Source organism: Mastigoproctus giganteus, chromosome 13, assembly GCF_048544385.1.
Source record: "Mastigoproctus giganteus isolate SK-2022 chromosome 13, ASM4854438v1, whole genome shotgun sequence".
NCBI classification, from domain to species: domain Eukaryota; kingdom Metazoa; phylum Arthropoda; class Arachnida; order Uropygi; family Thelyphonidae; genus Mastigoproctus; species Mastigoproctus giganteus.
Window position 1 is genome coordinate 23,658,314 of NC_143587.1, and position 14,382 is coordinate 23,672,695.

A 14,382-nucleotide genomic window follows, 5' to 3' on the forward strand; every position below is an offset into this window, starting at 1 on the left:
TTCTAATTCTTCAGTTTCATTTTCTGCCTACACCAAAGCTCGCAACAGTCATAAAGCAGTTATTAATAAGTCCAAACTGGAGTTTGAACAGCCTAAGAGTGGAAAACTTGCTTCTTGCCCTAATGGTAGCCGAGCATTCTGGTCTCTTGCCAAAGCTATTGGACGCAACTTTTGCCCATCTTTGCTCCCACCTCTGTCCAAACCAGATGGTTCTGTTGCCACTTCAGCCAAGGATAAAGCTGACCTAGCTAGCATCCCATTTTTTCTTCCAACTCATGTATTAATGATCTTGGTAAAACACCCTCCCACCATTCCAACACGCTCCATTTCAATGCCTCCTGTGGTGTTCCGTCAAAAGGATATCAGAAGGATTTTGTTGAATCTTGATGCTAAGAAAGCTCCAGGTCCTGATGGTATTTCTCCACTTGTTCTCAAAACCTGTGCTCCTGAACTTACTCCTATTCTTTGCCGTCTTTTTTCACTTTCTTATTCCAAAGGTGTTTTTCCTTCTGCTTGGAAATTTGCTCATATCCAGCCAGTTCCTAAAAAGGGTGACAAATCCCTCCCATCCAATTATCGTCCCATTGCAATTACTTCTACTCTTTCTAAAGTAATGGAGAAATCAATTAACCACCAACTCTTAAACTACCTAGAAACCTTCCGTCTGATCAACGATCACCAGTATGGATTCCGTCAGTGTCGATCCACTGGAGATATTCTGGCTTATGTTACCCATTTATGGACTAATTCAATGGAAAGGTTCGGTGAAACACAATTAGTTGCTCTTGACGTCTCAAAGGCTTTTGATCGTGTTTGGCATAAAGGTCTTCTAAACAAGCTTCCATCTTATGGTTTGCCAACTGTTTTTAGTAATTGGTTATCCAGTTTGCTCTCTGATCGCTCACTGAGGGTGATGGTAGATGGCTCTCTGTCTTCTAACTTCTCCACTAATGCCAGTGTCCCCCAAGGTTCAGTTCTTTCCTCCACTCTTTTCCTCTTGTATATCAATGACCTTCTTCCATTGACTGGAAATCCTGTCCATAGTTTTGCCGATGATAGCACATTGCATTCCACTTTCTATTTTGAGAAACCTTGCCCTGCTCAATCAGCTTCAACTTCTCGAAAATCTGCTACCAATTCCTTAAACGCCGATCTTCAAGTAATTCTCCAGTGGGGCAAAGACAACTTAGTTGATTTCAACCCTTCTAAAACTCAGTCTTGTCTTATATCTCGCAAAAAGGATTCTTCTGCTCCTATGCTTATCTTTAGTGACACTCCGATTTCTAGGCAAAATGATATATCTCTTTTGGGGATTACCCTGACTTCTAATCTCTCTTGGCACAAGCACATTACAAATATTGCTTCCTCTGCATCTAAAAAACTTGGTTTTCTTTCGCTCTTGACATTACTTTTCCTTCCAAACAGCTGTTTGCTCATTACAAATCGCAAATCCGCCCTACCGTGGAATATTGTTCCCACATCTGGGGTGGTGCCCCCAAAACCTCTCAGGATTCTTGATTCTGTTCAGAAGAGGGCAGTTAAGGTTAATTAATGATTCATCTCTAACAGAGTCTTTCCACTTGCTGTCTCATAGGCATACTGTTTCTTTTGCATGCCTCTTCTACAGATATTTCCATGGGCACTGTTCTTCTGAATTGGCTTCTATAATTCCTGCTCTCTCTTTCAAAACAGTCCGAACACGTGCCGCCACCAGCCAACATCCATTTACTGTCCAACTTCAAACCCACAGAACCAACTTTTCATCTTCCTCATTTATTCATTCAACTGCCGTTTTCTGGAACAACCTTCCTTCATACTTATTTCCTGAAAATTACAATCTACAGAAGTTCAAGTCCAATGTCAACAAATATCTTCTTTCGTCTTCTTAACCTCAAACCCAAGCACGGTACTAAGTACTATAGGTTGTAATACCTCTCGTGTTTGAGGTTCACAAAAAAAAAAAAAAAAAAAAAAAAACGCCATCAAAAAAGTTTCCATCTCTATCCTGAATTCTCACCAGATTCTCCATATTCTTCCATTCAGAAGGCATATGGATTTACTTAATGGGGTGGGCACCTCCGTAACCAGGTGGGAAGGAGCAGCAGTGCATAGCACACGCTTCTTGATTAGACCGGGGTTCGAGCCCGTCACCACCAAATACGGAGGATGCGGAAAGGTCAGGGAATGACCACTGCATATTCCCGGAGCAATATGGCCTTAGTTGCTAATGCTCCTAAAAACCAAATAACAAACAAACTTAATGGGGTTGATGACAGCATCAAACTCTGGGACTACCTCTTTTAGAGAATTTCCTGTTTGACTAATCTTTATGCCACACTAACTGCAAATAAAAAGTGTTGGCATAGGTGAGAACTAAGGATTTCTTCTTGAATAAGATCTTGAATAAGATCATTAACCATTTTAAACAATTTAACATAATCAAGATTTGTGCATTTGACTTGAAATATTGTCATGGCCTTTATATGATTGTAATAATCCTGAAATGTCACCTACTATTCATCATGGCGGGTTTTTGCCTCTTCTGCTTCTACCAGGGGGACATATTTTCAGTCATCTTAATTTATTGGACAGCCTGAATCATCTTTCATAATTCTATTGGAACTTTTCCTGCATGTAATCTCTGTTCACTTTTTAAAAAAAATTACCTTAATTTTGTTTGAGTTGTGTGTCAGCATTTGTGCTGTTTATGGACTGTACATGGACTAATGTTATTAGTGGAGTTCCCTGGGGTTCAGTGCTTGTTGTTTTGTGTATTTATTAATGATATCGATGAAAGTGTATCAGGCTTAATGTCCAAATTTGCAGATGATACAAAGGTTGGCTGGGTTGTTAATGATATCATCATTCTTCTCTTCCTTGGTAATTCCCTTCTACTTCTCTCTCTCTCTCTCTCTCTCTCTCTCTCTCACACACAAACACTAACTCAGAATTTTTTTTTTTTGGCTGGTGCAGCAAAAGCCTCCACCTTCTTTGCACCATATGGCTAATAATAATAGTAAAGCAGTAATACTGCAGCAGGATCTAGAAAAGTTAGGTAGATGGGCTGAGAAGTGGCAACTGGAGTTTAATATTCACAAATTCATAGTACTGCATATGGGTAACAGTAACCCCAGAGAAATGTACCAAACCCCAGACATTCGAGTCTGATGAGTATAGGCTTGGCAACCCAGGGTCCTGAGATGAATATCATCATTCTTCTATTTCTTGGTGATTCCCTTCTACTTGTGACCCTCTCTCTCAGGGTAACTCTGAAATTTTTTTTTAGCTGGTGCAGCATAAGCCTCGGGCTTCCTTGCACTATATGGCTAATAATAATAATAATAATAATAACTGTGTGGAACTACACTCAGGGAGGTAGAGAATGAAAAAGACCTGGGTGTAATTGTGCAGTCAGATATGAAGTTCTCTGAGCAGTGCAGATGGGCTGCCAGAGCAGGTCATGGAGTTTTGTCAATGATGTATGGCAGGGGTGGCCAACGAGTCGATCACGGATTTAATTTCGGTCGATCACGAAGAATTTTAAATATACAGTCATCCCTCAGTTTGTGCACCTTGTGCAATGTAATTTTTGAGATGGTAGATCGCGGCACATTTTGAAGGAAAAAAGTAGATCGCATCACAAATTAAATAGGCCACTCCTGATATATGGGAATTTTGCTAGCAGAGACAAGGAGGTGATTATACCTTTGTATAAGGCAATGGTCAGGCCACATCTTGAGTGCTACGTACAGGTCTGGAAGCCTCATTTTAGGAAGGATGTAGCATTGCTAGAACGAGTACAGAGAAGAGGAACAAAAGTGTTCTCTTACCAGGAGAGTCTTAAATTCTGTAAGTTGCAGCCTCTGGAGGCTAGGCACATGCGAGGTGATCTGATTGTGGTGTAGAAGGCCTTGAATGGTTTGAGCAGGCTCATTGCTGATGGGATACTTCCATTTGCTGAGATTAAGAACCTGGGGTTAACTCGTAAATTTTTTCTAGTGGGGGGGGGATTGCTTCTTGTATTTTTTAACCCTGAGGCCCAGAATTGATATGTATACAATAGAAACTCTATTAACTGGCTTCCTAAATAAACTGTTCCTTCATCTTTAAATATAAAGAGCAATTTCTGTATCAGAGGCATCAGGCACCAACCATCCTGCTTCTTTCATTTTCAACAATGTATTGTTTACAGATGGTGAAACATAGACACATGAAAAATATAAAATGAAAAGCAGAAATAGTAAATACTCACATGCGACTTGACAGGTTCTTTGTATAATTCCAAGTAAATAATAATTTTTCACTTTCAAAGAACTCAAAAAATAGTTTGGCTGAAAAGTTTCAGCTATTAGCATTACATCAACAATGCATACTACTTATTTTGGAGAGGGATCTTTCAAATCTTGCAAAGATGCTGCTGCATTTATCAAGAGCCTGAAATGTGAAGAATAGTTGTGTATTGTTTCTAGCCAACAGTTGATTTTAGTGTTATTTTCTGTTTTATGCACACTGAGGTGTGCCACGAGTTGTCCATTGTGTTTCTTCCAAACCATTTGCAGCAGTAAAATTATTCATTGTAATTACAATATGTAATATAATTAAATGTTATGTAAATTCTGAAATATAGTGAGAAAAGGAAGCATTTTCATTTCCATGAAATCTGTTGATGTCCTGGAAAAAATTGATAAAAGCTACTCACTAGAAAAAAATCTATTGGATTAAGCATAGGTGAGAACTGTAAAATATTATATAAAATCTTAATCTAGAAGTTTTGCACTCTCTCACCAAGGTCATTAAGTTCTTGCTTGCTCTGCTTCAAAGATTTATAATAGCTTGTAGATGATGTATTATGGTCAGAGTGTATGCAAGAAAGATAATCCTGTACTCAAAGGAAGGCCTTGCATCAGCAGAGTGATACAGAAAGTTTTAAACCCAAGTGAATGATGCCTTGGACTTGGGGAAAAAAGTAATCTTGTCCATATTGAGTATTAGTAGGGAGAAATTGTGCTTGATTAGCCTTTTCAAAAGATTTAAATTTATTTTTTCTCAACAGAGAAAAATTGTTTGGAGAATAACTTTACAATATGGACAAAACAGATCTAAATTATAATGTGTTACCTATAGAAAGAATGGGAGAGGGGTGGAGTTTTGCAGAGTGAGGGGGGAAAAAATCCAAAAAGAGAATTGTGAAAGCCGCTTGTAGCAGTGCTTCTCGAACTTGCAACTTGCTGCTGTGTTGTCATGAGAAACTTAAAGAAGGCTTCACTTAAATCATATGTTTAAGTTATAAAGGATGCATCCCTGAAAAATGTTTTGTTGAGAAAATATCTCCTAGAGACCTGTAATAATTGTGAGGTTCAGGAAAATGCTTTCACTATTAACAGATTTATTTTTTAAAATAATTACATGTTCACTATGAAAACAGAATTTAAATATTATGGTCTTTTTTGGGGATATCTGGATTGCTTTGTTTAGCAGTTATACAGTGACTCTTTGGAGTCAAAAAATAAATCTAGTCATGATTTTTAACCACTGTGATCATCTTATTTTTAAATTTAATATTAGGACTCGTACCTTTTATCTGACTGTTAATGTTGGTTCAATTACTTTCCCTTGCTTGTTTAACATTTTTTCTGCTGATCATTTGCATCAGCGAGTTCGTGTAACATGCATCTCATATATAATAATCTTTTATGATGATTTACATAATTAAACACTGTTGTACCATGCATAGGAATTGCTGTGCAAAAAGTAATGTCAAAGAGGTGCTAATTGTTTAAAAAAAAAAAAAAAATTAATGCTGCCTCTAAATGTGTAGTGGGCAAATACAGAACCCCCCTCCCCCCCAAAAAAAATGTGAAAGGAAAAAAGCAATACAAAAGGTTTTTAGAGGAAACCATAGTATCCACTTTGAGAATGAATTGGCCCTGCAGGAATTCCCAAACATTTGTATTTCTATCATGCTCTGCCAAACAGCAAAAGAACTATGGATGCTCCTGTGGAGTGATAAAAACATCTTTCAAAAATTAAACACCTAATGTGAACATTCACATGACAGAAAAATGTCTTAAGTATTAGTAGAAATTGAGGATGAGGAAGAAATGTGTGTATAAATGCAGTCATAGGGTTAAAATTTTTATTTTTATTAATATAAAAAAAAAGTTTAGTGGTAATGATCGCTCATTTTAATTTTAAAATTTTTTATATGTACTTTAGATGTACATCATCTTATTTTTAATTGTATACTTTGTATTTGTATACCTGTTTTTAATGTTGCCGTTATTTTGGTAACAGCAACATTACAACACATTCCTGTTAGACACCTTCACATTGGAAAAAAAACATCGGAAATTGCTTCTAAAAAATTTGTTTATGCTCTTTCAGCACTGACCACAATCAACTGCATTTAGTCATCGTGCAGGCTGAACCATAGTCTACTTAAAACACATATGCTAATTCACTGCACACTTGAGCAAAAGAGAACTGTATACTTAAATATTGTTATTTGTTTTTTCTTATTGTCTGTCATTAAGAAAGCTTTAGTGTGTTGTTTTGAGGCATTTGGATTTCTTTGAACAAATTTAGAATGTTTATCTTACATTGTGTAAAATATAATTAAACAATATAGATTAGACATGGTGAAATTGTGTTGTGTGTATCGACAAATTTTTGGCTCTATCTTAAATTCTGTAATTATATTCATTTAATTTTTCATGATTCAAAAGGCTCCCATGGTATCAAATTAAAGATAAATCCTCGAGATACATTTATTGTTGATGTCTTTTATTTTTATAAGACATCTTGCTGTCTTTTGTTTGTGTTGAAGACAGATCAAATGTATTTCACAACTCCAGATGTGTTTGTTGATGGTTGAGTGTCACTGATCTAATTTGAACACAATGGCTGCTATTCATTAAGAAGAGTAAGACTATAGTTGATATTAAAATAATCAGTAGATAACGGAGCAACTTAGATCTAAATTTCACATAAACTGTGAACATATTTGGAATGGCTTAAGAAACATTTCTGAAGCCATTTCAAATTCCATTAAAATCACATCAATAAAACTGACTTTTTTAATACATATATCAAGTTATTTTTTAAATTAATAAGTCTCAGTTTATTTTAATTAAATTTCATAGTGCATTTATTTAGAATGCTATATGAAATTAATTAAATGTGATTACAAAAAAAAAGAATTATGAAAAGTGATGTAGATGCGCCCAAAATGTAATGCACCACACACATCACATTACCTGATCCTCCTATTTTTATGTACTATTCAACAAGGTTAATGAATAGAAGGAATTGGAGAAGTGAAAGTTAAGCTGAAAGTTTTGGCTGTGGCAGGTTGGACCAGTATAAAAAGGCACAGGATTTAAGTCCATGTACAAAAACTAAGTGTATTTCTTACTGTGTTTGGCATAGTGTTTTTCACTATTTGTAGGTTTATACCGAGAAGTAGTTATGGTTGGTTCCTTTCCATCTTGTTTTTAGATACCGAGACAGTGTTGGTGCCAGTAAACAGGAAAATGGCCCGAGCATCGTTGGAAAGATCCTTCAGCATCCACAAACTACAACAGAATCCTGAGGAGGAATTATTTTATTGTCAGTTCTGTAATCGCGGCTTTTCAGACCGGAGCAACTGTCGACGTCACGAGAAGACTGTCCATGCTAATGTACGTCGTTTCTTTCGCTGTAATATTTGTACAAAAACGTTTTTGTGCAAGTCTTCATTCATGAAACATAAATGGAGAATTCATGGAATTAGTTCTCGGACAACTCATGTGTGATACTCATTGAAGATTACATATTTACATCATTTGTACTGTGTGATAATTATATGTGTTATGTGAAAGTCAGTATGTGGAGTTTAAACTCCCTCATGTTAACAGTTTTGTGCCAGAACAGTCTTGAGATGAACTCTGGATGCATATTGTATACACAATACAGTATTAACACCTGCAACAGGTAAATATATGAATTTTTAACATTCCCTCCCCCCTCAAATCACAGTTTAGTTTATATATTTTAAGTGATTTTTAACAAATTGGTTATTTGCTGATTTAACAACATTTATTATTGCTATAATTATCTTTTGTATCTTTAGGAATAAAACAGCTAAAATTTCCTATAAATATGTTACATTCTGTTTGGAGATGCTAGCATATCATTCATCTTGAGGGGGGCAGTCCATTTCAGATTTTTATTATTGTTTAGTCAGATATATTGTGTTATTTGGTTATATTTGGTACTCCCTAGAAAGAAGGGATAAATATTTCATGAATTTAAAATTAAATTAGATGAGAAAGTGTGATTTATAATTACTAAATGAAATGGGATACTCCTCTGTAGTGGCATAACTAGGGTGGGCAGGTGGTGCATGTGCCCTCGGTGCCAAATTTGGAGGGTGCCATTTTTATGGTTAAAAAATGCAAAAATTCAAAATTTTGCATTTTCCAAGGGGTGCCATTGTTTTATTTGCACTGGGTGTCATTAACTCTAGTTATGCCACTACTCCTCTGGTCTATCACACAAACTTTGATCAAATGAAAGATGAACTAATTCATTAGATTGATTAGTAGTAATCTTGTTAACTTATTAAGATATATCACTTTTAAGTGTATTTCATATATATATACAGGGTGATTCACTACCAGTACGCGACAAACTTACAGGAGGTGTAGGGGGCACAAAGACGAATCGGAATCACATAGCATTGCAGGGTCCAAAATGCCTTCATCATGCGGTAGAGGACGTTGAATAGGAGGTCACGTGAACAGCGATCCTGCTGGAAGTCAGCATTTGCGAACCGTTTCTGTTGAAGAAACCAAGTAGCAAAAGTCCTCCTGAGTGGATAATCTGCAGGCTCCAATGATTGGACGCATTGCAGATGGTATGAACTCATTTGGTTTGTTGACAGTATCCTCCATACAGTGGATTGGGAAATACCCAATCGTTGGCCTATCGCTCGAGTACTCGTACTCTTGATTGCCTTCTGCAAGACGTAGGGCATTCTCGTCATTGTCTGGCATCCTCGTTGTTCGCTCTCGATTCATGGTACCTCTCGTGAAACAGTCTCACGTAATTTTCTGCGCATACGTGCAAAAATTGTTTGATGAGGAGCACGCCTGTGCTGGAAACGTTCCTGGTACAAGCGCAGAGCGGCGCGCCCGTTACAGTCCGCAGCTCCATATGCGAGGTGCACATCGGCCAGTTCAACGTTTGAATGCTCATTGCTGACTGGGCTAACCGGGCGGGTAAAGTGCCTGCCTGTAACCCAAAGGTCTCGGGCTTGGATCAAAGTACTGCAAAAACCTTGGGAGGTGCACTATGGCCACAGAAGCCGATGCGCCAACAACTACCAAAAAAGAATACTCGCCCATCCTACTGCCTTGGGAACTGGTTCGTAAATGCTGACTTCCAGCGGGATCGCTGTTCACGCGACCTCTCGTTCAATGTCCTCTAACGCATGACGAAGGCATTTCGGACCCTGCAATGCTATGTGATTTCGATTCGTCTTTGTACCCCCTACACCTCCTGCAAGTTTGTCGCACTGGTAGTGAATCACCCTGTGTATATATATATATATATATATATATATATATTAAAGGCAAGTATATATAAGCTGGTGGCAACTAAACGCTATAATAGTTCTAACTAGTCCATGGTTCTAGCTTGGTAAGGATACCCATAAATAATGGAAATAACAAATATTGAAAAAACAAAATCAATAAAGCATAAATGTAGAAAATAATAACTAAATAACTAAATACTAAATAATAACTAAACACCATTTTCCTATAATGCCAATTATAGGAAAATGGTGACACATTGAAAGGGACTTTATCAAGGGCTAACCCCTTCAATGTGTCCTCCTACAATTAGCGAGCTATCAGTTTCTGATATCATCTGCCTGTTAATCCATGCCGAATGGTAATAAAAGATATCAAAAATAAGGATAGCTATAATAATGGTAACTACGTTAAAGTTAGACGGATTTTGTGGTAATTAGACGAATTTGAGGTGGTTAACAGGCTGGATGACTTTAGCCCGACTGATAGCCAAGACAATGAATCAAGCAGAAAGACGAATAATAGTGGTAGTTGAGAACCAATAGTTTTTAAATATCATGTTAGTGGATGACAAAGGAGCTTCTCCTTTCAGTTTTTAGTTTTTTATTGCATAATTTGCTATAATAATTGTTTATCTTGCCATAATAATTAATTTATTTGCTATATTCATTATATATATATATATTTTTTTTTTTTAATTAAATAAAATAAAACGTTTTATTTTATTTAATTTAAAATATATTTCGGGTTCATATGGAGGAATTGCAAGTCGCTGCCTCTAATGAATGCTCAATTATTTATTTATTTTATTATAATGTTACTTTTGTCAATATTTAATGGTAGTATATATATATATATATAAAATGTTGTTTAGCTTATTTACTTGTCAAAGTATCTTACTGGGGAGTGTGTGTTGAGGAATCAGCCAAACTTCATTTCTTCTGTAGTTTAGTTTTTTTTATATACCAGCTTTCTTATCTACTCTATAACAAACACTTAAAATTGTCTTCCTGACATTTAAGGTATCTGCTGATCATCATCATCAGCCATTTTCAATCCACTGCAGGATGAAGGCGTCTCCAGCAACTTTCCAGTTCCTTCTGTTTTGAGCACTGGCCATCCATTTACTACCCAAAAACTCATGAATTTCATCTATCCATCTCCGCCTTTGTCTTCCAGGTTTTCTTCTAGCTCCTCTTGGGTACCATTGCTGATAATACTGATTAATCTACATGACTGATAATATATTCAGCATTAATTATGTTTAAATGAATATTCAACTTATATGTCAAATTAAATAACTGAATTGTGCCCTTAACCATGTAGTAACCATAGCAAAAAAAAAAAAAAAATTCACATGAACAGGCATGCAGCATACTCAATGTTTTGGGGTATAATGGCCATAATAGTTCAATTCTGGTGTACTTTAACACCAGAATTGAACAAAATTAAGAACAAATTGTTTTTCACGAATATTTTATTGTGAACATTATTGCTGAAGGTGAATATTTGATGTAATAAGCAACTTGGCATGCAGATTCCATGTATCTTGTAGAAATTGATCTGCTCCCTTAGAAAGCCACACATTATGTAAATTATTCATGCCTACAAAAGCACAGGTTGCGACCACATCACTTCATTCCCGTTTTTTGGCTTGCTCAGTGGGATGGCCACATCTCCAGTACTCAGGATGGCAAGTCACCATTTAGATAATTCTTTGAGATGGGAGGAGGTTGGACAAATCTGAAGCTGGGCAGTTGCAGGCAGAGGTGGCAGGTTGGCTTAATATGTCACGCACTGTCGTCTTGGCACTTTGGAATCAGTTTCAGGAGACAGGAATCATTACAAGAAGAGCCGGCCAACAGTGCTTGACAGCTACGTCAACCAGAACAGACCACTCTTTGTCTCTAACACTAAGACACAAATCTGCAATGTCAGTCATCAATTGTCTCTTGAGGTTGCTGCAGCCAGAGATGAAAACATTTACAACCAGAATGTGTTAAGAAGGCTCAATTCAAGTGGACTCTATACAAGGAATCCAGGCATTTGTATTCCAATAACTCCGAACCACCTCAGGGCTTGTTGAAACTGGTGCCATGAACATGTGACTTGGAGTCGTAACAAATGGGGTACAAGTCTGTGATGAGTCATGTTTTAGCCTAAAAACAGATTCTAGACATTTCATCTGTAGAAAATGAGGAATGTGGTACCATCCATCCAACATCAGAGAAGGCGACACTTACAGTGCAGACAGTGTTCTTGTGTGTGGTGCACTTCTCTTTGTGTTTTTGATAAGGATTCTGTAACTGCGTTGAGGTACCGAGAACAGATCCTCGAACTCTGCGTGCACCTTTTTAGGGGTGTAGTTTGCCCAGATTTTCTTTTTCATGCCCGAAAATGTTGCTGCACATAGAGCTCAAGTGGTGGAGGAATATCTTGTAATTGAAGATATCTAACGACTGCTATGGGATGCCCTTGGGTGCTGACAGCCAGCTCCTCAGTCACTTGGTGAGCTAAGGTCTGTGCTGGTGGAAGAATGAGATTTGTTGACAGAGAATATTATAGCCTCACTTGTGTCGAGCATGGTTCACCACACTTGTCAGGCCTATTTAGCCCTCGGCGGGAATCATATGCCATACTGAACTCATGTGACCAAATTTTTGAGCATCTTGTATCCACTTCTGTAATGTGACCTTTTTGATAATTTTTATGTAACTCCTATAAATGTCCCTTATTCATGTCCGAAGTTTCTCGCTGTCTTCTCATTTCATTATTCTGTGGTATACTGCCATGCCAAATTTTGTCTCACTTCATTGCAAGCTGCACGAGTTACACCACATTTTCTACATGTTCTGTTAATTTTGTCAAGTAATGTGTAACAGTAAAGGTAAAGTAATTTTTTTTTATTATAAATTTTATTTATGCAGAAAGGAGGGATTCCGCCCCCTCCCCCTGAATGTTTTCAAAATCTGTTTGAAAAAGTAGAATCATTCAAAATTAAAACATTGAGACAGGGATTCTCAAGACAATTTATTGGCGGAGGTTGCAAATTTTTTTTTAAAGTTTTTGCCCTTAGTTTTAAATGTGACTTTTTGTTTAATACCAGTGCATTTTTTTTTTTTTTTTTTTTTGTGGGAGGTAACTACGATCGGGTGAATGCCAATCATAGTTACCTCCCACAAACCACTGAATTCATCCATTGGTGTCATCTTACAATGCAATCTCTTTGAAGTGACTTCTGAGGAGAAAATCTGTTCTGTAAATCTCGAGGAGTGTCATTGCTGCAAAATGAATAATCGTGCATGGGGATGGGTATCTTGTTCCCACTAGAAAGTTCATCCTTACATTTAATCATCTGCATCTCCTAATGGGATCAAAGCTAGCCTATCATAGTCTGTATCAGAAGTGGCCTACTTAATTTGTGATGCGATCTACTTTTTTCCTTCAAAATGTGCCACAATCTAGCATCTCAAAAATTACATTGCACAAGGTGCACAAATCGAGGGATGACTGTATATTTAAAATTCGTCGTGATAGACTGAAATTAAATCCGCGATCAACTCATTGGGCACCCCTGGTCTATATGTTCCAGATGCTTTAAGTGCCAGATATATGGACATAGTGTTATTTGTAATGTGCCTCTGTGGGTTTCTCCAAACTCTGTAAAGGTCAGATTTATGTAGCGTAGTGAGTGTTGATTATGTTGGTTGTGTTGTTTATCCGGCCTCTTAGCCCAGAGGCTGGTCACTCAGGCACCCACCTGACTGAAAGGTGGATACAGGGTGAAAGAGAAACTAGTCAAGTCAGTCTTGGAACTCTTTGTGGAGGAAGAAATGGACACAGGACATTGTCCATACATCTCCCTGAAAAAAAGAGATGAATCCCAGGTAGAGAGAAACAGTCTTGCTAATTCAGAAGCCGACCAACAGAACCACCAAGCCAAAATAATGGCTACAGTGGAATTGTTGTGGATTCTGGTGAAATACTGACATTATCAAGGCCCTCTTTCAAGGCAAATTAAGACCCCTTCCTTGCATATTACTACAATAATATATAAGATCAAACTAGACCTGCCCAAGGAGGAATTGCCATCTTTTTGGGTAACCAGACTCCATTTCAAACTATACTGCTTAGAAGCAGTAGCAATCTGCCTTATAATAGGGAATTTAATAAAATCTGCTCCATCTGTTTGCCACCTGGGACTGATGTCCTCCAGATAGACCTTGGTGATCTTGTTTTGCAGTTGCCTTCCCCTGTCTTACTTCTTGGAGATTTCAGTAGACATACTAACCTATGGGTAGTGCTGACATTAATGTTAGGAGACATGGTATAGAAAATCTTCTCACAGACAATGACCTAATCTCCTAAATGCTGGAACAAACACTTTCTGCAATATGCCCATCCATACGTTTTCTGCCATTGATCTTTCTCTTTTTGCTTCCCTTCTCTCCTTCCTTTACTTATTTGGGTGGAGGAGTGATCTTCCCTGTGATAATCACTCTGCTTAGTGTATACTGTGCTTCCTTTTAAATTACTACAGTGGAAGGTCGATCTTGCTGACCGGAATGCTTTTCAATATCTGGAAAAGTTTAACATCCCTGCAGTCAGTCAGGAGCCAGTCCATGGTGCAGTGATATATATCACAGAAAACATTGTCCATGCAACAGTAGTTACAATTGAAGCGAAAAAGGTCAAAACAAAGCTTTGGCAATATTTTGACGATATCCTACCACAGCTAATCTAACAGCCTTTAAATGAGCACAAGCCAAAACATGCTACATTTGCCATCAGAGTCAAAAGGAATTGT

At 37.4% G+C, this 14,382-nt stretch overlaps 2 protein-coding genes across 6 annotated transcripts in view; both read left to right on the forward strand.

Annotated features, from left to right (window-relative positions):
* LOC150075869 (uncharacterized) overlaps window positions 1–14,382 on the forward strand; it is a 562,710-nt gene that overhangs the window by 401,574 nt on the left and 146,754 nt on the right. The gene's annotated exons all lie outside the window — the stretch shown is intronic.
* Window positions 1–14,382, forward strand: part of LOC150075870 (uncharacterized) — a 248,473-nt gene that overhangs the window by 169,055 nt on the left and 65,036 nt on the right. The window contains exon 2 of one of the 4 annotated variants that reach the window (XR_016547794.1): window positions 7,498–7,616. The exons of 2 other annotated variants lie outside the window; for them this stretch is intronic. The gene's annotated coding sequence lies outside the window, so the exon portion shown is untranslated. Of the gene's footprint in view, window positions 1–7,497; window positions 7,617–14,382 lie in introns of those variants that run through there. One more of the 4 variants, XM_090387078.1, reaches the window with a different exon arrangement.